General features: G+C 43.2%; 2 protein-coding genes across 6 annotated transcripts in view; both read left to right on the top strand.

Annotated features, from left to right (window-relative positions):
- The first annotated feature begins 372 nt into the window (after positions 1–372).
- Positions 373–25,083, top strand: part of AP1G1 (adaptor related protein complex 1 subunit gamma 1) — a 90,931-nt gene continuing 66,220 nt past the window's right edge. For 3 of the 5 annotated variants that reach the window (XM_028841247.2, XM_028841249.2, XM_077984503.1), the window contains exon 1: positions 373–675. The gene's annotated coding sequence lies outside the window, so the exon portion shown is untranslated. Of the gene's footprint in view, positions 676–21,876; positions 21,930–25,083 lie in introns of all 5 variants that reach the window. The other 2 variants (XM_077984501.1, XM_077984502.1) reach the window with 2 other exon arrangements.
- Positions 625–25,083, top strand: part of LOC144338327 (uncharacterized) — a 39,858-nt gene continuing 15,399 nt past the window's right edge. The window contains exon 1 of the mRNA XM_077987055.1: positions 625–675. The gene's annotated coding sequence lies outside the window, so the exon portion shown is untranslated. The remainder of the gene's footprint in view (positions 676–25,083) is intronic.

Genomic DNA, 25,083 nt, shown 5'->3' on the forward strand with positions numbered 1-25,083 from the left:
AAACCATAGAATACCACCTGGAGCATGCTCCTTCAGTTAAAAAGAAAGCAAAAATCTTACAGGAGACAGCAAAGAGTTTGGGATGCCCGTGGATGAACACCATTTCATCTCTGCTATCTTCTCCGCCCCCACCTGCCTCGCCTGCTCCCACTTCCTGGACTACCTGACCTAGCTCCGCCTCCTCCAGGTGGCCCCACCGCTTCCTGGTAGCCCAGCCCCTCCCCCGCCTCCCGCCAAGCGGAACCAATGTCTGTCCGCTCTGGGGTCGGCCGGATCTTTCTCGCTCAGACTCTTCGCAGCGGTGACTCGGCAGCAGCGTCTCGCGTCATCAGTGACAGCCCTGACCCTTGCTACGCTTTGCGTCGCTCTGCCAGAAGCAGTCGCCTCCTCCTTGGCAAATAGTCCTCGGCAGGGTCCGAGTTCTTGGTTAATCCGAGAGGAGAGGCACGAGAAGTTGCAGTGCAGGGACACGGAAGCGACTAGACGAGGAGGCCAGGGATCGAAGTTTCCTCAATAGTGTGTGAAGTTAGTTAAAAACTCTCTTCTTCCTTAGGATCCCTCCGCCTGCAGTAGCAGTGGTGAGGCCGAGGGAGCCGCCATTTTGGATGTTCGGTTCCTGCTGCCACTGCTGCCGCCGCCCCCGGAGCTGCTGGTTTCATTCGAGGTTTCGGGCCGGTGAGTGTCACTGGCGGCACTTAGAGCATATTGCTGCTTTTGCCCCGCCGCTGGCGCGGGCGCTCGACCGGAAGCTTCCTTTCAGTTTCAGGGGTCCGGTCCCAGGCTGTGGGTGTTGAGAAGAGAGGACAGAGAGGCTGGGCCAGGAGGGGCCGGGAGCCCCAGGGGCTGCTCCGACTTCTGGAGGGCCGACCCCGAGGCCTCGGACCGGGAGGTTCCGCGCGCAGCGGTGTTCCGGGTAGTGGCGTTGCCCCGCGGGTACGGGCCTCCTTGAACCTTTGACTTTCTCAGGCTGCGATCTTTGAGGGCTCATTCAGGGAGCCTGGGGTTTAGCGCGGCTGGCCCCACCCCCGCGTGTCTTCTCTGAGCCACGTACCAGCGTTCTTGTGTCTTGTACCCGTGTCAGGTCTCTCAGATAACTCTCAGCATTTCCAAATGCCCAGTTAATCGCTGCCTGCCCCTGCAGTGCCGTCCTGTCGGAACCAGACATCGGCCTCGCCTCTCTCTAACCTTCCAACCAACTTCTTTCCCAATTTTCCGCGCGCGCGTGTGTGTGTGTGTGTTTGTTGTTGTTTTGTTTTTTTCAGCCTACCTGCGAGTGTACTGTTTACCCTTTTCTCAGCTCCTGGGCCTGCGGACGTCAGCGTCTAATAATTCTCCCGGGCTTCCTGATTGCCTGAAAGAGTCGGGACGATTCAGTTGATTGTTTCCCGGTTAGGAGACTTGGTGTAGGAGATCCATCGAAACACTCGCTCAGAGTGTGCTTCAGCAGTAATGTTTATGAGGCAGATTAAATGGCTTTTGGGAGGCGGGAGCTGTCAAATGTTTTCTCATTTGTGGATTCCCTTCCTGTGCTGAACACTTAGCTTTTTGGTACTCACTGACACTTGTGTGGTGTTTTTTTTTTTTTTTATCCTCCCCTATTACATATCCCTGAGCATGGAAATCTGTCCATGGAGAAAAATATTAATCTGAGGTAGGTAGAAAGGAGAGTTGGGCTGCTTTATTCGTTAACCGAGGAGAGGAGTTAGTGCTTTCTTAGTGACCTTAACTTTGAGGTGTTTGTACAGTAATGATCTTTGCTGACTGATTGTAAAAAATACTTGTAATGACTTCATGTATTGGGTTTTTCTGGGGATAGTTGAATTTTAAATATTCACTTCCACCCTTCCCTAGAATACTTGTCAAATACCTAAGTTGTCATACAGCCTAACTTTCAAGTTTGAAAAATATGAACCCTCTAAGTACTAGTAATCTAGTCACTTTTATTCTAAAAGCATGTTTGCAGTCTAGCATGCTTGAATGAAAAGTATTTCTTTGTTTTAATTTTTATTATTATTATTATTTTTTGAGACGGAGTCTGGCTCTGTCTCCAGGCTGGAGTGCAGTGGCACGGTCTCGGCTCACTGCAACCTTCGACTCACTGCAACCTACGCCTCCTGGATTCAAGCAATTCTCCTGCCTCAACCTCCCAAGTAGCTGGGACTACAGGTGCACGCTGCCACGCCCGGCTAATTTTTTTTTGTTGTTGTATTTTAGTAGAGATGGGTTTCACCATGTTGCCCAGGCTGATCTCGAACTCCTGAGCTCAGGCAATCCGCCCACCTTGGCTTCCCAAAGTGCTAGGATTACAGGCGTGAGCCACGGTGCCTGGCGAATAAAAAGTATTTCACAGTAATTCACTGATACATTTCCTACGTTTCAAGTTAGGCGAGTGTGATTGAATCACCCTTATTTCATCTCAGCCTGGGTTTTTACATCTGCAAAAGAGAAGTTAACTTATTTGAGATCACAGTCTAGTGGATGAAATTTAAATTTATAACTTGAACTGAGTCAAGCTTTTTAATACTGCTAAGCCACATATATAGATGCATTATTCTTATCAGGTTATTGAAATGAGATTGTAGATAAATTCCTGTATAGGTCATATGATGTCTCAGGAGAAAACAGTATTTTCAGTGTAAATACTCAGTGATCTTGTTGCTTGTTTTAAGGAGATTTTTCAAAAACATGTTAGTTACTATTAGATATGTGAGTTCTGTATCACCCTGAAGCTATGTAATTTTCTCTTTTGGTTTAAAGGAACTGTCAAACACTGAACACCTATGTAATGATCGCTCATTTACTAAGTATGCCCTTGCAGTTACTACTGAAATGTGCCATTTCTGACTTAGACTTTTCAAGTAAGGTGTTAGCAGAGCTATCACATAGATGTTAGTTAACTCAGTGTTTTTCATGCTTTAATATGTTGGTATTTAAATGTCATTCAGGCGGGTGCTCTGTGGCTCATGTTTGTAATCCCAACACTTTGGGAAGTGGAAGGTGGATCCCTTGAGCCCAGGAGTTAGAGGCCAGCCTGGGCAACATAGTGAGACTCTGTCTCTACCAAAATATTTTAAAATATTAAACTTTTAAAAATTCATTCTTAGATAGTTTGCATTCACTGGGGGAAGGGTCCTTTTGCCTTAACAAATTCCTAGCAAAGTGTTGTTTAGTGCACCATTGATCAGTGCATATTTGAATATCTGCTTTGTGTTTAGGAAACCTCCGTTTCTTTTGGGAGCAGTTGCTTATTCTTTGGTCTGACCTCTGTCATTGTTAGCAGTTCTAGATTTGAGGGCAGATTTTAGAGTGAAACTATAAAGTACAGAAATTGCCAGGAATGCCTTGGTGATATTTCACCCCAGTGTTTATTTTAAAAAGGAGTTTTAAAAATCAGTGGTATGCAAACCAAAACCAACTTCTTTATGATTTATAAAAACTCTTATTTCTTATTATTTTTATTGTTTGAACAGGGTCTCACTCTGTTGCCCAGGCTGGAGTGCAGTGGTCTCTGCTCACTGCAGCCTGGACCTCCTGGGCTCAAGCAATCCTCCTGCCTCAGCTCTCCACATAGCTGGGACTACAGGCGTGTTCCACCACGCAGGGCTAATTTTTGTATTTTTTGTATTGATAGTATTTTGTCATGTTGCGCAGGCTGGGCTCAAGCAATCCTCTTGCCTTGGCCTCCCAAACAAAGTGCTGGGATTACAGGTGTGAGCCACCTCACCTGGCCAAAACTCTTTAATTTATACAAATTTAAAAAATTGAATGAGTATTTTCCAAGAGATTATTTTTAATTTAAAAAGTTGAATTGGCAACCTACATACCAAAACACATTTTCCACAATGCTTAATCCCCTTATTTGCATTTGACGAGGATTTTAAAATTTTGTGTATATAGCAGGACTTAATTGCTATCAAAACTTTAAAACTCTTACTTAGAGCTTCAGAAAATTAAAAAATACTATTTTAAGTGCTTGTAATTTAGTCTATCCTTGCTTCATGAATTGTTTTCAGTTCTTGTTGTTTTGTTTTGTTTTTTGAGACAAAGTCTTGCTCTGTCTCCCAGCCTGGAGTACAGTGGCTGGATCTCGGCTCACTGTGCAACCTCCACCTCCTGGATTCCAGTGATTTCTGCTGCTTCAGCCTCCCAAGTAGCTGGGGTTACAAGCGTACGCCACCATGCCCAGCTGATTTTTGTATTTTTAGTGGAGGTGGGGTTTCACCATGTTGGCTAGGCTGGTCTCGAACTCCTGACCTCAAGTGATGCACCCACCTTGGCTTCCCAAAGTACTGGGATTATAGGTGGGAGCCGCTGTGCCCAGTCTGTTTTCAGTTCTTGATTTTGGCTTTCTTTATTCTCTGTTGCTTTTACTCAGTTTCTAATGCAGAATAGTGTTGAAAGTAGCAAACAATTTTTTTTCCAACTCCTCTCAGCTTATAACTAACAAGCAATTTTATTTTTATTGATTTATTGATTGAGACGGGTTCTCACTGTTTCACCCAGGCTGGAGTGCAGTGGTACAATCTCAGCTCACTGCAGCCTCGACCTCCTCCCAGGTTCAAGTGATCCTCTCACTTCAGCCTCCTAAGTAGCTGGGACTGTAGGCCGCTGGATTTATTATTATTTTTTTGTATAGACGGGGTTTCGCCACATTCCCCAGGCTGGTTTCGAATTCCTGGGCTCAGGAGGTCCTCCCACCTCTGCCTCACAAAGTGCTGGTATTAAAGGTGTGAGCCACCATGCCTTGCCCACAAGCAATTTTAAACTTAAGAGAGTAGGCTGGTGCAGTGGCTCATGCCTGTAATCCCAGCACTTTGGGAGGCCGAGGCAGGCGGATCACTTGAGGTCAGGAGTTTGATACCAGCCTAGTCAACATGATGAAATCCCATCTCGACTAAAAATAAAAAAGTTAGCCAGGCATGGTGGTGTGCATCTGCATTCCCAGCTACGTGGGAGGCTGAGGCAGGAGGATTGCTTGAACTGGGAGGTGGAGGTTGCAGTGAGCTAAGATCGTGCCACTGCACTCCAGCCTGGGTGACAGATGGAGGCTCTGTCTCCAAAAAAAAAAAAAAGAAAAAAAAATTAAGATAGCCTATAGGTTTATATAATCTTTTGTATTTCTTGGCTTACAGGTTTTGAAATTATCTTTGTTGGCCGGGTGGCTCACGCCTGTAATCCCAGCACTTTGGGAGGCCGAGGTGGGTGGATCATGAGGTCAGGAGATGGAGACCATCCTGGCCATCATGGTGAAACCCCATCTCTACTAAAAAATACAAAAATTAGCTGAGCATGATGGTGCATGCCTATAGTCCCAGCTACTCGGGAGCCTGAGGCAGGAGAATCACTTGAACCCGGGAAGTGGAGGTTGCAGTGAGCTAAGATCGTGCCACTGCACTCCAGCCTGGGGACGGAGCAAGACTCCGGCTCCAAAAAAAAAAAAAAAAAAAAAAAAAAAAATCTTTGTCTAAGTGTAGTAGCATTTTTCCAGTTGCCTTTTTGTATAGAAAATTTTATTTCAATGAGGTCAAGAAAGAGAAAAGAGAAAAAAAGAGTTGTCTTTTTTTTTTTGAGACGGAGTCCCCCTCTGTTGCGCAGGCTGGAGTGCTGCACTGGAGCGATCCCCGCTCACTGCAACCTCTGCCCCCGGGTTCAAGCAATTCTCCTGCCTCAGCCTCCCAAGTAGTTGGGACTACAGGTATGCGCCACCATGCCTGGCTAATTTTTGTGTTTTTAGTAGAGACGAGTCTCACTCTGTCGGCCAGGCTGATCTCGAATTCCTGGGCTCAAGTGATCCACCAGCCTTGGCCTCCCAAAGTGCTGGGATTACAGGTGTGAGTGCGGTGTCATTTTTACTTTAAAGATGTACATGTGAAGTTTTTTCTTCACTGACAAAGTAACACAATACACTTAATATGGCATGAGTTTTGGTTGCTGAAGAAACTGGTTAAAGTTTGAAGGGTCCAGAAGTAGGAGAAAAAAAATACTTGACAAATGTGTTGAGTCAGCATTAACACTTTAGCATAAAAGGGCAAGGTTTAGGATGAGATGATTGAAATGAAAAATGCTTTTTTTCACTAGGTACTCGGAAATTTTCCTTTAAAAAAAGCCTACTCAGACCATTGGAGAAATTTGATTAGTAAATTATAAATGTTGTTGGCAAGAAATTAAGTAGGTTTAGAAGGAAGAAGGCAGTTTTTTAAAAGATGAGGAAAAAATACATGTGATTTTTGTAACTTATAAATAATTAAAAACATCTTATTTTTTATTTACTTTTTTGAGACAGGGTCTCACTCTGTCACCCAGGCTGGAGTGCAGTGGTGCCATCTTGGCTTACTACAGCCACCACCTCCCGGATTCCTGCAATTCTCATGCCTCAGCCTCCCTAGTAGCTGGGACTGCAGGCATCTGCCACCACACCTGGCTAATTTTTGTATTTTTAGTAGAGACGGGGTTTTGTCACGTTGGCCAGGCTGGTCTCGAACTCCTGACCTCAGGTGATTCACTTGCTTCAGCCTTGCAAAGTGCTGGGATTATAGGCATGAGCCCCTGAACCTGGCTGAAATATTTTAAATATTTGAAAGATATGTAAAGATGTTACACGTTTTCTAAACCTAAAAATAAACTTCACTGGCCAGGCCTGGTGTCTCATGTCTGTAATCCCAGCACTTTGGGAGGCCAAGTCGGAAGGATCACTTGAGGACAGGAGTTCAAAACCAGCCTGGAAAACACAGTGGAACCCTGGCTCTACAAATTTTTTTTTTTTTCTTGAGACAGAATCTCCCTTGGTCACCCAGGCTGGAGTGCAGTGGTGCGATCTCGGCTCACCTCAACCTCCGCCTCCTGGGTTCAAGCGATTCTCCTGCCTCAGCCTCTGAAGTAGCTAGTATTACAGGTGCCCGCCACCATGCCCAGTTAATTTTTGTACTTTTAGTAGAGATGGGGTTTCACCATATTGGCCAGGCTGGTCTTGAACTCCTGACCTCGGGTGATCCACCCTCCTTGGCATCCCAAAGTGCCGGGATTACAGGCATGAGCCACCGTGCCTGGCCCCAAATTTTTTAAAGTAGCTGGATGTGGTGTCTTTGCCAGTAGCCTTAGCTGCTTGGGAGGCTGAGGCAGGAGGATCACTTGAACCCAGGAGTTCAGGGCTGCAGTGAGCTAGGACTGTGCCATTGCACTCCAGCATGGGTGACAGAGATAGACTATCTCAAAAAAAAAAAAAAGTAAAAAACACTTCTTTTTCTTCTTTTTATGACTGAACAATTTCTCAACAGTGAGGTTTAGTTAAATAGGTTCACTAACTTGAGCTGTAAAAACGCTAATGGACCTCCTTTTGCTTTGTGTTGTACAACTGTATAATCATTTATATAAGTTAGCTCTTTCAACCAAATGCACATTGAGTATCCCTTATCTGAAATGCTTGAGACCAGAAGTGTTTCATATTTTGGAATTTTTTGGATTTTGGAATATTTGCATTACACCAGTTGTACATCCCTAATCCTAAAATCCAAAATCTGGAACACTTGAAGAGCATTTCTTTTTTTTTTTTTTTTTTTTTTGAGACGGAGTCTCACCCTGTTGCCCAGGCTGGAGTGCCGTGGCGCCATCTCGGCTCACTGCAAGCTCCGCCTCCCGGGTTCATGCCATGCTCCTGCCTCAGCCTCCTGAGTAGCTGGCACTACAGGTGCCCGCCACCACGCCTGGCTAATTTTTTGTATTTTCAGTAGAGACGGGGTTTCACTGTGTTAGCCAGGATGGTCGCGATCTCCTGACCTCGTGATCCGTCTGCCTTGGCCTCCCAAAGTGCTGCGATTACAGGTGTGAGCCACCGTGCCCGGCCTTGAAGAGCATTTCTTCAAGCATCATGTCAACAATAAAAAAATGTCAGGTTTTGGAGCATTTCAGATTTTGGATTAGGGATGTTTACCCTATAGTGTTACATCATCTATTCTATGACAGTCGTAATTACCCAAAATTTTAACAGATTATCAATGAATATGCTTCAATATTTCAGTGCTTAGTTAAGTACTGTATATACTCATGTAAATGTACATATGTAGAATTTTTTTGTTTTTACTAAGGAGAGATCCTATTATTTATATTACTCTATAACACGCTTTTTTTTTTTTTAAACATGTCATGGTCAGTAAATATAATTTTTTTTCTTGTTTTGTTTTGTTTTTTGAGACAGAGTCTTACCCTGTCGCCTAGGTGGAGGCAACCTCTACCTCCTGGGTTTAGCGATTCTCCTGCCTCAGCCTTCAGAGTAACTGGGATTACAAGCACCTGCCACCACACCCAGATAGTTTTTGTATTTTTAGTAGAGATGAGGTTTTGCCATGTTGGCCAGGCTGGTCTCAAACTCCTGACCTCAAGTGATCTGCCTGCTTTGGTCTCCCAAAGTGCTGGGATTACAGGCATGAGCCATCACGCCCGGCCAATATAATTCTTTTTTGTTTTGGTTTTTTTTGAGACGGAGTTTTGCTCTTGTTGCCCAGGCTGGAGTGCAATGGTGTGATCTCAGCTCACTGCAACCTCCGCCTCCCAGGTTCAAGTGATTCTACCGCCTCAGCCTCCCTAGTAGTTGGGATTATAGTCATGTGCCACCATGCCCCGCTAATTTTGTATTTTTAGTAGAGACATGGTTTGTCCATGTTGGTCAGGCTGGTCTTGAACTCCTGACCTCACATGATCCGCCTGCCTCGGCCTTCCAAAGTGCTGAGATTACAGGCGTGAGCCACTGCGCCTGGCCAATATAATCTTTATTATTATTTTTTAAAATAAGAGATGAGATTTTGCTGTGTTGCTCAGGCTGGTCTTAAACTCCTGGGCTCGACCAGTCTGCCTGCATCGGCCTCCCAAAGTGTTGGGATTACAGGCGTGAACTACCGCACCCAGCCACTATAATTCTTTATTATTATTATTATTATTATTGTTGTTGCTGTTGTTGTTTTAAGATGGAACTTCGCTCTGTTGCCCAGGCTGGAGTGCAGTGGCATGATCTCGGCTCACTGCATACTCCGCCTCCCAGGTTCGCGCCGTTCTCCTGCATCAGCCTCCCGAGTAGCTGGGACTACAGGCACCTGCCACCACGCCTGGCTAATTTTTTGTACTTTTAGTGGAGACGGGGTTTCACCATGTTAGCCTCATGATCCGCCTGCCTCGGCCTCCCAAAGTGCTAGTATTATGGGCATAAGCTGCCGCACCCGGCCTATTATTTTTTTTAAGAGGAGATGAGATATTGCTGTATTGCTCAGGCTGGTCTCGAACTCCTGGACTTGAGCAGTCTGCCTGCCATGGCCTCCCAAAGTGCTGAGATTACAGATGTGAGCCACTGCACTCAGCCCACAGTAAATATAATTCTATCTTGTTCTTTTAAATAGTCCTATTGTGTCTTGTAGCATGGATGTACCATAATTTATTGTTATTTTCCTGTGAACATTTAGATCATTTCTAGATTTTTGCCACTTAACAAAGTGCTACAATAAATATCCTTGTACATGCCACCTTATTTGCTGATGCTTTTATTTCTGTAGCATCTCCAAAGTAGGAATTCTGGGTTAACAGAGAAATATATTTTAAATATTTTTATTTCTAGATTACTCTCTAAATAGGTTACCATAATTTTCATCCCAAGTAGCTTCTTCATATCATCAAACCACTGGGCGTAAATACATAGTTTAATTTTTACTAGTCTGCTAGATGATAAATGGGTCATGCAGTTTGTCTTAATTTTAACTTCCCTGTTACTGGGGCTAGCCTTATTTGGTATGTGTAATGGCCACTGGATTTCCTTTATTTAGAATTGTCTGCTCATGTCCTTGGTTCATTTTTCTTTCTTTCTTTTTTTTCTTCTTGTAGGAGCATTTATGGAATATTAATTCTTTTTATATGGCATGTGTATTTTTCTTGTCTTTCATTTATCCTTTTTTTTTTTTTTTCTGGGAGACGGAGTTTTGCCCTTGTTGCCCAGGCTGGAGTGGTGTGATCTCAGCTCACTGCAACCTCCGCCTCCTGGGTTCAAGCGATTCTCCTGCCTCAGCCTCCTGGGTAGCTAAGATTACAGGCGCTCGCCACCATACCTGGCTAATTTTTGTACTTTTAGTAGAGATGGAGTTTTGCCATGTTGACCAGGCTGGTCTCAAACTCCTGACCTCAAGTGATCTGCCCGCCTTGGTCTTCCAAAGTGCTGGGATTACAGGCGGGAGCCACTGTACCTGCCCTCATTTATCTTTTAACCTTATTTGTTTCACAGACATTTTCAGGTAATTATATATATATTCCGCTTTTCCTCTTTGGTTTCTGAAACTGTCTTAGAAGAGTCCATTCCAGCTGGGTGCAGTGGCTCACGCCTCTAAATCCCAGCACTTTGGGAGGCCGAAGCTGGCGGATCACAAGGTTAGGAGATTGAGATCATCCTGGCTAACACGGTGAAACACTGTGTTTACTTAAAATACAGAAAAACTAGGTGAGCGTGGTGGCATGCGCCACTGGGAGGCTAAGGCAGGAGAATTGCTTGAATCTGGGAGGCAGTGCAGTGAACTGAGATCGCGCCACTGCATTCCAGCCAGTGGGACAGAGCGAGACTCCGTCTCAAAAAAAATTTGTTTATTTTATTTTCTTGTAGACATGGTCTCAGTGTGTTGCCCAGGCTGGTTTCTAACTCATGGCCTCAAGTGATCCTTCCACCTTGGCCTCTAAAGTATTGGGTTTACTGGCGTGAGCCACCGCACCCGGCCTTAACAGTTTTTGATGATAATTTGTGTGTGTCTATTTGTTCAAGTTTGTTTTAGGTCTTTCAACAGATGTTTTATAGATTTTATATTTTTTTCATATAGTTCCTATACCTTTCTTACTAAATTTATTCCTATGTATTTTATTTTTATACTATTGTCAATGGGACTGTTTATCCTCCATTTCTAACTAGTTAATATCAGATACATTAATTAAAAGTAAATATTATACCATCTTTAATTTTCTGTGGACAACTCCCTCACTCTCCTTGTACATCCAGAGTTAATAGAACTTGGATTCATGAAGAATATGCTAGGGAAAATTTGTCATCTTAGTACTATATTAAGTAACTGTTTTTTTTTTTTTTTTTTTTTTTTGAGATGGATTCTTGCTCTGTCGCCCAGGCTGGAGTGCAGTGGCACGATCTCAGCTCACTGTAACCCCTGCCTCTCGGGTTCAAGTGATTCTCCTGCCTCAGCCTCCTGAGTAACTGGGGTCACAGGTGTGCGCCACCACGCCCGGCTAATTTTTGTATCTTTAGTAGAGATGGGGTTTCACCAGGCTGGTCAGCCTGGTCTTGAACTCCTGACCTCGTGATCTGCCTGCCTCAGCCTCCCAAAGTGCTGGGATTACAGGGGTGAGCCACCCCACCTGGCTATATTAAGTAACTTTCTAATGTTTCTGCTTGTCATCCTAGGGAAGAGTACCCTTAGATACATTTTTCTGGAATGAAGGACACCTTACTAACTTCGAAAGTTTACAGTTGCTTTATTTATACGTTTTTGTTAATTTGTTTGATTTTTTTCAAAGCAAGTTTTATTCCAAGTTTTACATGCCCATTACTTGAAAGATAGCAGACTATATATAGAAGTTAAAAAGGCATCTATATTTACATCAGATAACCTCCTTCAACATTAATTATACCCTTTGGGTGATGTTTTTAAGCCAAATTTTTGTTTTGAGAATTTGAAGATACTTCTTGAATTGAGAGTACTTTAGTATGGTTTTGCTAATAAGATTACGGTTGGGAGAGTGAAATTTTTAAAAATTTCATTAGTGTCAGATGTTTGCTTTGTTTAGCTATCATTGTTTACTGGCCTTTATTGCTTTTCGTGCATATATACACACACACACACATATATATATATATAAAGTTTTTTTAAGAGTCAGGGTCTTACTGTGTTGCCTAGACTGGTCTTGAACTCCTGGGCTCAAGCAATCTGCCCTCCTCGACCTCCCAGAGTGCTGGGATTACAGGCCTGAGCCACTGCGCCCAGTCTGCTTTTTATGCATCTCAGTGCTGTTGAATTGTTAGTAGGCATGTTTGCATTTACAGGCATTTTGCTTTTTAGATCTCAGTTCTTGTGAATTCTGGTTATGGATAATTAAGCATAAAAGATTCCTGTAATTACTGTGACAATTTAGGGAGAATTGAACTTAAGTCCTCTTAGAGGGATGCCAGCTGGCTGCCTAGACAGGGTGGGGTGGTATCTCAATGTGATCATACGTTCCACAGCCTATTCTTTAGCCTTGAAGATCCAGAAATTCCATTTTAGTAGTTCATCTCCTAGGGGTGATTGAGACCAATCAAACACACTGATTTGTAAGTTATAATAATACTTTAGTATTGTAATTCACAAGGAGGGGATATGCTTTTCTCCTGAATTACCTGTGTCTGCATTCTACAGGACACTATTCCTTGTATGGAAGTACTTGGGAGTTGAGGCACTTAAGGAAGCATTTAATAATCAGAAAGTTGCACTGTGAGTCTGAAATCAGAGCATATGAAGTTGGTCTTGAGTGCTTCATCATTTTAGGCCATGGTGAAACCTGATTAAAGAGTTATGCTTGTCTTACAATGGTGTTTGCCTCTCTAATGACCAGAATACTTATCCCCAGATTTATTTCATTTTATTATTATTAGTTTTGAGACAGTCTCACTCTGCAACCCAGGCTGGAGTACAGTGATTCGATCTCAGCTCACTGCAACCCCTGTCCCCTGGGCTCAAGTGATCCTCCCACATCAGCCTCCCGAATAGCTGGGACTACAGACGCATGCGCCACCACGCCCAACTAATTTTTGTATTTTTAGTGGAGACTGGGTGTCGTTGTGTTGCTCAGGCCAGTCTTGAACTCCTGGACTTGAGCAGTCTACCTGCCTCAGCTTCCCGAAGTGCTGGGATGACAGGCGTGAGCTACCACGCCTGTAATCTGGCCTGTCCCCAGATTTAATCTCTCCTGTTCAGTGAAGTTCTCACTCTGGTCTTTTCCATTTATTCACTCTGTAGACCATTTCCCTTCTGTGAACACATTTCTTCGTATAGGGGAAATAGGTGTGCACCCCTCAAAAGAAAGAAAAGCACAAAAACACAGGCAGTGAGAAAACCAGCTAGGCTAGACCAGTGTAATCATAGCCAGAATATCTAAGATGTATTGTAAAGTAAAAGTCTGATTGAAGCATAATACAATCAGTTGATTTGGTTTAAGCTTTCCTAGTGTCACATTCTAGTCATAGTATTTTGCAAGTTGTAAATGCGTTAAAGCAACTCAGATACACATATGAAATAAAAATCTGAAATAGGGGTTCTGTATGGCACATAATATAAAAATACAGGCCATCTGGAGAATGCAAGAGGGAAAGCATGGTAACTTCTTTGGAGGGTTTTGCCTGATGTTAACTTACATCCCTTGAACATTCTCAGTCATACTTAAAGTCTGTGACTGACACGGTAGTCAGTGGTGAAGTTAATTGAAGTCTCATTTATTTGCTTGAGTCTTTTCTCATTGTTTAGCCAGAAAGACTTCTTCAAGTACAATCTTTGTTGGTTAGGAAAATAGGTGATTTTCATGGTGAAAAATTAAATTTTAGAATTTTGTTTTTAGATTTAGAGCTCAAATAACCTGAGATCTATTAGGGGAAGACAGACCACATAGCTGCAGGAGCTCCAACTTTTTGGTTGTGTCCTTGACGGTTGGCTATCAGTAGCTGAAAGTGCACAATGAGCATTGTGAGTTCTGAAGCAGGGAGAATGTTATCTGGGCAGGGTAGAACAGAGAACTGGGTTGAGTTCTGACAGCCTTTTTCCATAGCTGTTGGTGAGCAGCCAGTACACCTTTATTTTGTGTGCTTTGAAAAGGACAATTTAGGCCGGGCGCGGTGGCTCAAGCCTGTAATCCCAGCACTTTGGGAGGCCGAGGCAGGTGGATCACAAGGTCAGGAGATCGAGACTATCCTGGCTAACATGGTGAAACCCCGTCTCTACTAAAAATACAAAAAACTAGCCGGGCGTGGTGGCGGGCGCCTGTAGTCTCAGCTACTTGGGAGGCTGAGGCGGGAGAATGGCGTGAACCCGGGAGGCGGAGCTTGCAGTGAGCCGAGATCACGCCACTGCACTCCAGCCTGGGAGACACAGCGAGACTCCGTGTCAAAAAAAAAAAAAAAAAAGAAAAAAAAAAAAGAAAAGGACAATTTAACTTTTTTATTTTTTTTTATTTTTTTTAATTATTATTTTTTTTTTTTGTTGAGACGGAGTCTCGCTCTGTCGCCCAGGCTGGAGTGCTGTGGCTGGATCTCAGCTCACTGCAAGCTCCGCCTCCCGGGTTTACGCCATTCTCCTGCCTCAGCCTCCCAAGCAGCTGGGACTACAGGCGCCCGCCACCTCGCCCGGCTAGTTTTTTTTGTATGTTTTTAGTAGAGACGGGGTTTCAATGTGTTTGCCAGGATGGTCTTGATCTCCTGACCTCGTGATCCGCCCATCTCGGCCTCCCAAAGTGCTGGGATTACAGGCTTGAGCCACCGCGCCCAGCCGACAATTTAACTTTTTTAGAAGATACTTTAGCATTTAGGATTTAATAAATACAGTATTTATCAAGTTTGTATTCTTATAGGAGGATACAAGAGTGAACAAGGCAAATGAGGATCTAGCCTTAGGGAGCTTGTATTTAGTGGGAAAAATGGTTTTTCAAAGTTTAAAAAAGAAAAAAGTACTTCTCATGGCCTGAGAATGGTATTGCTGTATGAGAAAAATCTTTATCCTTAAAGGGATTTGTGGAGATGTTGGAAAATAGCCATCTTCCCCATCTTAGCCATAAATTTTGGGGAGAATTGAAACACGCACACATTATTTTTTCTTCTTCTGTTTAAATTTTTTTTTTCCTTTAGTTTGTTTATAATTTTGATTCCTTGGGCATGTAAAGTAATCTTATTTAGTTTAAGCTTCAGAACCCAATTTTGCTTAACCATTTTGGGTAGAAATTTTTCTAAAATGAATTTTATGTTTCCTTTTTTCCTCTGTTTTTGTCATTATTTATCATATAACTGTTAATGAACACTGAAACACGTTAATCTATAATCCGTGTCCCTTAAGTCAGACTTTTAGTATTTTTGTGTTCCCTTTCCATCCTTGTTTTAAGAGATGTTTTTATTATTTGCTTTAAAAAAACAGGACAGGGCTGGGCGCGATGGCTCAAGCCTGTAATCCCAGCACTTTGGGAGGCCGAGACGGGCGGATCACGAGGTCAGGAGATCGAGACCATCCTGGCTAACACGGTGAAACCCCATCTCTACAAAAAAAATAAAAAAATCTAGCCGGGCGAGGTGGTGGGCACCTGTAGTCCCAGCTACTCGGGAGGCTGAGGCAGGAGAATGGCGTAAACCCGGGAGGCGGAGCTTGCAGTGAGCTGAGATCTGGCCTCTGCACTCCAGCCTGGGCAACAGAGCGAGACTCCGTCTCAAAAAAAAAAAAAAAACAGGACAAAGAGGGACACTTTATTTTGTTAGAGTGTACAAGCCATAATGATATAAAATATGGAACACTTAAGCGTAGAATGAAACCATTGACATACTAAATGTAAGTGGTTATATATAAATGGAGAAATTGAGAGAAACACAATCATAGTGGTAGAGTTTAACACACCTTTCTCTGTCTTTGATGGGTCAGGTAGTTAGTAAGGGCAGATGGTGTCTGAACTTTAAAATTTTTAGAACTTGGTTATAATACAGATATAATTTTGTATTCACGTTTTTTTCCCCTATGCATTGAATGTTAAATGTTAATCTTATTTTAACCACTTCTTGGAGAATCAAGGTCTTTTTGTAAAACCACATTATGGGCCAAGTGTGGTTGCTCACGCCTGTAATCCCAGGACTTTGGGAGGCCAAGGGGGACGGATCACTTGAGCTCAGGAGTTTGAGACCAGCCTGGGCAACATAATAAAACCTCATCTCTACAAAAGATAAAAAAAATAGCCTGGTGTGGTGGCTTGCGCCTATAGCCACAACTACTTGGGGAGCTGAGATGGGAGGATCACTTGAACCAAGGAGGCAGAGATTGCAGTGAGCCGAGATCCCGCCACTGCACTCCAGCCTGGATGGCACAGTGAGACCCTGTCCCAAAAAGAAAGCAAAGAACAACAACAAAAACTACATTGTGGTACTATTTATAATTTATTGGTGCTCTTAGGACCTTAGTGGGAGTTGGCTACTTTTTGGATACACACTAAGTAGCTCCAGACTGTTTTAAAAATGCTTGTTTCTGCTGTATATAGGTTTTTATTTATTTGTTTGTTTTTGTTACTGCTTTTGTTTGTTACCTTGGTGTTGGGTGACATTTTAACTATCATAAGTGTCCTTTTCTAAAGCAGTTTCTATCTCCTGGGTCCACCCTCCTCCCCTCTTTCCCTTACAGTTTCCTGATTTGTAGCTTCTATTCCAGAACAGGCTGAATGAGGACCTCTATTTGGAGTAAAGTAGATGTTTTAGTGTGTTGATGTGTCAGTCTCTATATTGGCTGCTTGAGATAATAAAAATGTGTTTTTGGATTCTCAGCTATGTTCTGTATAGTTTCATTACTGTGTTAAGCACTTTTTAAAAAAAGGTTAGAGTTTATTATTGTTATTTCTTTTGTTTGTTTGCTTTTTGTGTTTTTGAGACAGGCTCTTGTGCCATTGCCCAGGCTGGAGTACAGTAGCCCGATCTCAGCTCACTGCAGCCTCACTCCTAGGCCCAGGTCATCCTCCCACCTCAGCCTCCCAAGTAGCTGGGACCACAGGTGCATGCATGCCACCATGCCTGGTTCATTTTGTTGATGTTTTGTAGAGACAGGGTTTTGGCATGTCGCCCAGGCTATTATTGAACTCTTGGGCTCAAGCGATCTGCTCGCGTCTGTCTCCCAAAGTGCTGTGATTACAGGTGTGAGCCACTGTGCCCAGCCTCACTTGTAATACTTGTAATTCTTTTTTTTTTTTTTTTTTTTTGACAGAGTCTCGCTCTGTCGCCCAGGCTGGAGGGCAGTGGTGTGATCTTGGCTCACTGCAATCTCCACTTCCCGGGTTAAAACGATTCTCCTGCCTCAGCCTCTGTAGTAGCTGGGATCACAGGCGTGTGCCACCATGCCTGGCTATTTTTTGTATCTTTAGTAGAGATAGGGTTTTGCCATGTTGGCCAGGCTGGTCTCGAACTCTTGACCTCAGGTGATCCACCCCCCGCCCCATGCTCCCAAAGTGCTAGGATTACAGGTGTGAACCACTGTACCCGGCCTCCTCACTTGTAATTCTTTAACTTCCTGTTACTTCCAATGCTTGGTTCCTGTCGTGTGCCTCCTTCCTTTCAGTGCTTTGGCCAAAATAAGGACTCACATTTCTTTGTTTTTCAGGGTTGGAAAAGGCTGATATTTTCAGAATAGACTTTCTTATATATCTAGGGGTGGAAATAAGTAAAAGTTCCTGAAGATTTGTCCTTGCCCTTCTCCACATATGTGAAGCGTTGTCTTCTCTTTCAGTCTGATTTTACCAGTTTAGAATGCCAAAAGGGACATAGCTTAACAGGTGGCTTTTTTAACCTGCCTGTGTTTGGAGGGCGCCGTCTTTCAACCTGCCATACAGAAACTCCTGTCTAGACATCTTGACACCTTTATGGTTCGGATTAATAGAACCTTTTCTAGCCTTCCATGTCCCATAGTTCCCGTCTCTATTTTACTGACTCCGAAAATGACTTCATCTTTGAGGGAGACTACCTTCAGCCATCCCTTTTATAAGAGTTTAGTGTTGGCCTGGCGCGGTGGCTCACACCTGTAACCCCAGCACTTTGGGAAGCCAAGGCGGGTGGATCACCTGAAGTCAGGAGTTCGAGACCAACCTGACCATGTAACATGGTGAAATCCCCTCTCTACTAAAAATACAAAAATTAGCCAAGGATGGTGGCGCATGCCTGTAATACCAGCTACTCGGGAGGCTGAGGTGGGAGAAGTGCTTGAACCCAGGAGATGGAGGTTGCAGTGAGTGAGATCGTGCCATTGCACTCCAGCCTGGGCAACAAGCGAAACTGTCAAAAAAAAAAAAAAAAAAAAAAAAAAAAAAGAGTTCAGTGTTAGCTTTTATAGGCCCAGCCGTATGACCATATCTTAATACATCCATTACACACAACTTTTTTTTTTTTTTGAGACTGGGTCTCTGTCACCCAGGATGCAGTGTCACAACTTACTGCAGCCTCAACCTCCAGGCCTCAGGCTATCCTCCTGCCTCAGTCTCCCAAGTGGCTGGGATAGTAGTCGTGTGCCACTATGTTCGGCTAACTTTTTTTTATTATTTGTAAAGACAGAGTTTCCCTTTGTTGCTCAGACTATATACAACATTCTTCACAAGATTTTACAATAATGTTTTGTTACTAGAGTGGTTAAATATGCCTTTAAGCAGGTTAGAACAATTAGTGATTTTCTCAGGTATATGTTCTATAACTGATCAAATAGGTCTTAATTGTTTAGCTCAAGGCCTTTTTTGTTTACTTTAAAATAAACTCTTTAAAGTTAACATATGGTAAAATTGACTCTTCTGGTTTGCTGTTTTATAGTTCTCTGAGGATTTTGTTTTTGTTTTTTTGTTAATTTTTTTTTTTGTTTTTTGTTTCTTTTTTTTTTTTTTTTTTGAGACAGAGTCTCGCTCTGCCTCCCAGGCTGGAGTGCAGTGGCCAGATCTCAGCTCACTGCAAGCTCCGCCTCCCGGGTTCACGCCATTTTCCTGCCTCAGCCTCCCGAGTAGCTGGGACTACAGGCGCCCGCCACCGCGCCCGGCTAGTTTTTTGTATTTTTTAGTAGAGACGGGGTTTCACTGTGTTAGCCAGGATGGTCTCGATCTCCTGACCTCGTGATCCGCCCGTCTCGGCCTCCCAAAGTGCTGGGATTACAGGCTTGAGCCACTACGCCCGGCCTGTTTTTTGTTTCTTTGAGACAGTCTTGCTCTTGCTCTGTTGCCCAGGCTGGATTGCAGTGGTGTGATCTTGGCTCACTGCAGTCTTGCCTTCCAGGCTCAGGCAATCCTCCTGCTTCAGTATCCCAAGTAGCTGAGACTACAGGTGTGTGCCACCACGCCCATCTAATTTTTGTATTTTTTTGTAGAGACAGTTTTTTGCTATGTTGCCCAAAATGATCTTGAACTCCTGGGCTCAAGCAATCTGCCCACCTTGGGCTCCCAAAGTGCTGGGATTACAGTCATGAGCCGTCATGCCTGGCCTGGTTCTGTGAGTTTTAATTCATGTATAGGTTTATGTAAACATCACCACAATTAGGATATAGTTTATTGTCTCAGAAAAATTCTTACTGTCCCTTTTTAGCTATCCCCCAACTCTTAACTACTGGCAACCACTGATCTGTTCTCCATTGCTATAATTTTATCTTTTCAAGAATATCATATAAATGGAATCACTCAATACGTAACCATTTGAGACTTTATTTCAGCATAATGCTTAGAACTGAGTATGTTATGGTGTGTAGTAATAGTTTACTCCTTTTTATTGCTACATAGTATTCCATTTTATAGATTTACCACATTTTGTTACAGTTTTTGGCAATTATGAACAGAACTTCTCTAAACAGTTTATGTACAGTTTGTGTGAACATAAACTTTCATTTCTCTAGGGTAACTTCCGATTACTGGGACATATGCTATGTGTATGTTTTAGTCCATAATCAGCTGCCAAACAGTCTTCTAGGGTGGCATTATCATTTTGCATCCACACCGGGAATGTTTGAGAGTTCCAGTTGCTCTGCATCCTCCCAACATTTGATATTTAGCCAGTCTAATAGGTGTCAAGAGATTCTTATTTTGATATTAATTTGCATTTTTCTAATGCCTAATATAGTTGAGTATCTTTTCTTTTTCTTTTTTTCTTTTGTGGTGTTGTCTTGCTCTTTCACCCAGGCTAGAATGAAGTGGCACGATCTCGGCTGACTGCAACTTCTGCCCCAAGGATTCAAGTGATTCTCCTGCCTCAGCCTCCCGAGTAGCTGGGATTAATAGGTGCCTGCTACCATGCTTGGCTAATTTTTGTATTTTTAGTAGAGACAGGGTTTCACCATGTTGGTCAGGCTGGTCTCAAACTCCTGACCTCAGATGATCCACCTGCCTTGGCCTCCCAAAGTGCTGGGATTACAGGCATGAGCCACTGCGCCTGGCCTTTAATTTTTGTGTTTTTAAAATTTATTTATTTTTGAGACAGAGTCTCGTTCTGTTGCCCAGGCTGGAGTGCATCTCGGCTTACTGCATCCTCCACCTCATGGGTTCAAGTGATTCAAGCAATTCTCATGCCTCACCTCCTAAGTAGCTGGGACTGCAGGCATGCGCCACCACACTCAGCTAATTTTTGTATTTTTAGTAGAGACAGGGTTTTACCGTGTTGGCCAGACTGGTCTCGAACCCTTGGCCTCAAGAGGTCTGCCCGCCTCGGTCTTCCAAACTGCTGGGATTACAGGCGTGAGCCACTGTGCCTGGTGTAATTTTTGTGTTTTTGGTAGAGACTGGGTTTTGCCTTGTTGCCTAGGCTGGTCTTGAACTCCTGAACTCAAACGATCTGCCCACCTCGGCCTCCGAAAGTGCTTGGGTTACACAGACATGAGCTGCTGCTCCTGGCCGTGTTCTGTTCTTGTTGGTTGGGGTATTCTATAAATGATAGTTTTGTTAGTTAATGTTAGATACATTTAGTTGATGCTGGTCTTCAGGTCTTCGTATTCTTGCTGATACTCTGTCTACTAGTTCTGTCGATTATAGAGGGAGGCATGTTGAAGTCTTCTAACTATAATTCGGTATTTGTTTATTTTTCCTTTTATATCTATTTTTGTTTTATGTATTTTTAGCTCTATTGTTACATACATTCACAACGAGGATTTGTTGTTGTTTTTGGTGAATTCTCTCATCAATCAGTGGGTGGATAGAGAAGAGAAAGGAGAGTGACTTGTCCCATGTTATTGGGATTAAGCTCCATTGATCAGAGAAAAGAGGTCTCCTTCTCCAGTTTTTAGTGTCTACCTGTCTGTCACTGTTATTGCTGTTCTGCTACAGCCATGGGTATTGCAGTATTGCCTAGGGGTGGGGTGGGGGGATGGAAGTGGTTGGGGGAATAAAGGTCCAAGCAGAGAACTTCTGTTGTCCTTGATCTTTCTTTTCCTGCTCCTTGTACCAGAAATGTTTTTTTCTTTGAGCTCTTTCTCTCTGCACCCAGTGAGTACTTCTTGGTTTTGGGCTGCTGTTGGGTTCCAGCTTGACAGCAATACTAGAGGAAAAATGATGATTTTTTTTCTCCAGCCCACTTTCTGTTACTTACTTTTCAGAGTCCTCAGGAAGCTGTGGCATACATTTTGTCTAGGATTTATAGTTGCATCCAAAGGGAGAGACAAGGTGGAGTGTGCATGTTCCATCTTTCCTAGAACCAGAACTTTGATCTTAAAATGTTTTTTCAGTGCTTAATTTTTTTCTTTTTTTGAGACGGAGTCTCTGTCGTCCAGGCTGGAGTGTAGTGGCATGATCTCTGCTCACTGTAACCTCCGCCTCCCGGATTCAGGCACTTCTCCTTCCTCAGCCTCCCGAGTAGCTGGGATCACAGGCACGTGCCACCACGCTTGGCAAATTTTTGCATTTTTAGTAGAGATGGGGTTTTGTTAACCAGGCTGGTCTCGAGTTTCTGACCTCAAATGATCCGCCCACCTCGGCCTCCCAAAGTGAGCATGAGCCACCGTGCCTAGCCTCAATGCTTGCTTCTTTACTGTATGTTAACTTTTGTTTTTCATCCATGCCTATTTAAGGTATTTTCTGGTGATAAATCAAATAGTAGTAAGCTATCAAAATTCAAAGAAAAAATTACTGCTTTTCTCTAAGCTAGAAGCAGCCTATTATTGGAAGAAGAGGACTGAATTGGGGCGTCACCAAAGGTGAGTCAGGCCAGTAACTAACTCTGTGACCTTGTACAAAGTAGTTAAAGCCTGTATCCTCAATTTCCTCCATAAAAAGCTAGTGCCAAGAACTGTATTTCTGTGATTCTGTGAGTGATAGCTGGGAATTTACTCTAGATAACTTGTTTTTCTCTCAGCTGGCTTAAAACTCTTATGATTGTTTTCTCATTTGTCTACATGTTTTAGGTCTAGATTTAAGCTTTTTTCCAATGGTCTTTTCGTTTAGTTCGTAGGATCATTGAGGCCTCGGTAGAGCAAAGTTATTTTCTTCTTCTTTTTTTTCTGAGATGGAGTTTCGCTCTTGTTGCCCAGGCTGGAGTGCAATGGTGTGATCTTGGCTCACCGCAGCCTCCGCCTTCCGAGTTCAAGTGATTCTTCTGCCTCATCCTCCCGAGTAGCTGAGATTATAGGCATGCGCCACCACTCCTGGCTCATTTTGTGTTTTTAGTAGAGACGGGGTTTCTCCATGTTGGTCATGGTGGTCTCGAACTCCCGACCTCAGGTGATCTGCCTGCCTTGGCCTCCCAAAGTGCTGGGATTACAGGCGTGAGCCACTGCGCCTGGCCTGTATTAGGCCATTCTTGCACTGCTATAAAGGAATACCTCAGACTGGGTAACTTCTAAGAAAAGAGATTTACTTGGCTTATGGTTCTTCAGGCTTTACAGGAAGCATAGTGCCGGCATCTGTTTCTGGGGAGGCCTCTTCTTTACTCTTGGCAGAAGGCAAAGCGGACACAGGCACTTCACGTGGCGAAAGCAGGAGCAAGAGAGAGAGAGTTGAGGGGGGGAGATGGTGCCACATACTTCATATGAACTCAGAGTGAGAGGTCACTTATTGACAAGGTGATGGCTTATGGTGCCACAAACGTTTAAATGACCATGTCTCATGTGAACTCAGAGTGAGAGCTTGCTTATCAATGAGGGAATGGGCCAAGCCATTCATGAGGGATCCCACCCCAATGATCCAAACATTTCCCACCAGGCCCCACGTCCAGCATTGGGGATTACAATTCAACATGAAATACGGGCAGGAGCAAGTATCCCAACTGTATCACTGTCTCCTCTCTCTTTCCTCAGTATTTTTTTTTTTTCCTTGAGTATTTTAAAACCCAAGCAATCATATAATTTCCTCTGTAAACGTATTGTACATTTTTATAATGTTGGGAGAACTTCAGCCTTGGAGTTTTAAGACCTGGTCAGGTGTTAGGTTAGTTCTGTCCCTTATTACCTTTGTGATCTTGAGGAAGTTGCATAATTGCTTTGAAATGAAGTTTCTTCATGGGAAAAATGGGGATAATGATCTCTACTCTTTTTTTTTTTTTTAAACGGAGCCTTGCTCTGTCAGCCGGGCTGGAGTGCAGTGGCGTGATCTCCGCTCACTGCAACCCCCACCTCCTGGGTTCAAGCAGTTCTGCTTCAGCCTCTCGAGTAGCTGGGAGTAGAGGCGCATGCCACCACGCCCAGCTAACTGTTTTTGTATGTTTAGTAGAGATGGGGTTTCACCATGTGGGCCAGGCTGGCCTTGAACTCCTGACCTCAAGTGATCCACCCACCTCGGCCTCCCAAAGTGCTGGGATTACAGGTGTGAGCCACCGCACTCGGCCAGTGATCTCTACTCTTAACTTCAAGATAGTCTGAAGGAACAAATGAGATAATAAATGTAAAAGTATTTTATAAACTTCAAACGCTAGACCTTTGAGTATTTTTATTAAAAAGTAACAGAAACAACACTATTCAGATAGCTTTATATAGTAGTTTAAGACACACAACCTTAAAGGAGACAGTATGGCTCCTCTTGGAGGAGCATATCAGTACCTAGGGAGTTTTTCTAAATCCATAATGCGCTAATCTCTACTTTGAGGATTAATGTTATACTGACTGGGATGTCCTCCTGGTGTGTTGGGTTAGAAAAACATTGAGAATCATTGACTTAAGGATTCTACAGGTAATAAGTACTGAAAAGGATCGTAATGATATCTTCATCAATTTTACTATCGTTTAAAATGTTCTTAGTCAACATTGTTGACTACACATGATACACAGTGATGTGTTTTTTGTTTGTTTGTTTGTTTTTTAATTGGGAACAGAGTCTTGTTCTGTCACCCAGGCTGGAGTGCCGTGGCACGGTCTCAGCTCACTGTCAGCCTCTGCCGCCGGGTTCAAGCGATTCTCGTGCCTCAGCCTCTTGGAGTATCTGGGATTACGGATGTGCGCCAGCACGCCCAGCTATTTTTTTATTTTTTTAAAATTTTTAGTAGAGACGGGGGTTTCACCATGTTGGCCAGGCTGGTCTCGAACTCCTGACCTTGGGTGATCCACCAGCCTCGGCCTCCCAAAGTGCTGGGATTACAGGCGTGAGCCACTGCGCCCAGCCACACAGTGATGTTTTTTCCATCACTGTGGATTAGCTTTGTCCTAGAATTTCACGTAAATGGAATCATATAATATGTACTATATTGTGCCTGCTGCCTTTGCTTAGCAGAATGTTAGCTTAGAATGTGTTTGAGACTCTTTTATGTTGTGTATAACTGGTTCTATTTTATTCTAATAAATATTCCATTATATGGATATACCATCATCCATTCACCTGTTTATGGACATTTGGATTGTTTTCAGTTTTTGGCAGTTATAAATTAAATTTCTGTGAACATTTTATGTACAAGTTTTGGTGAAGATACGTATTTTCATTACTTATGGGTAAATACTTAGGTAAACATTGAGTAGATTTGCTGAATTATATGCTAAGTGTATGTTTAACATCATAAAAATCTGCCAAACTGTTTTCTAAAGTAGTTGAACCATTTTTATTCCCGTGGGCACTTTATGAAAGTTCAGTTGTGCTATATCATTGCCAAGTCTTGGTATGGCAAGTCTTTAATTGTAGCCGTTTTTGTGGTATCTCATTATGGTTTTCTTCTTTTTTTTTTTGTAACTGCAGTGATCTGTCATCATGGTTTTAATTTGGTTTTCCCTGCTAACTAATGATATTAAGCATCTTTTCATGTACTTACAACCAGTCGTATGTTTTTTCGAGAAGTGTTTGTTCTATTATTTTAGCCTTTTTTTGTTTACCCACTTTTTTTTTTTTTTGAGACGGAGTTTCGCTCTTCTTGTTCAGGCTGGAGTGCAATGG

The sequence above is a fragment of the Macaca mulatta genome, chromosome 20, assembly GCF_049350105.2.
Source record: "Macaca mulatta isolate MMU2019108-1 chromosome 20, T2T-MMU8v2.0, whole genome shotgun sequence".
NCBI lineage: Eukaryota > Metazoa > Chordata > Mammalia > Primates > Cercopithecidae > Macaca > Macaca mulatta.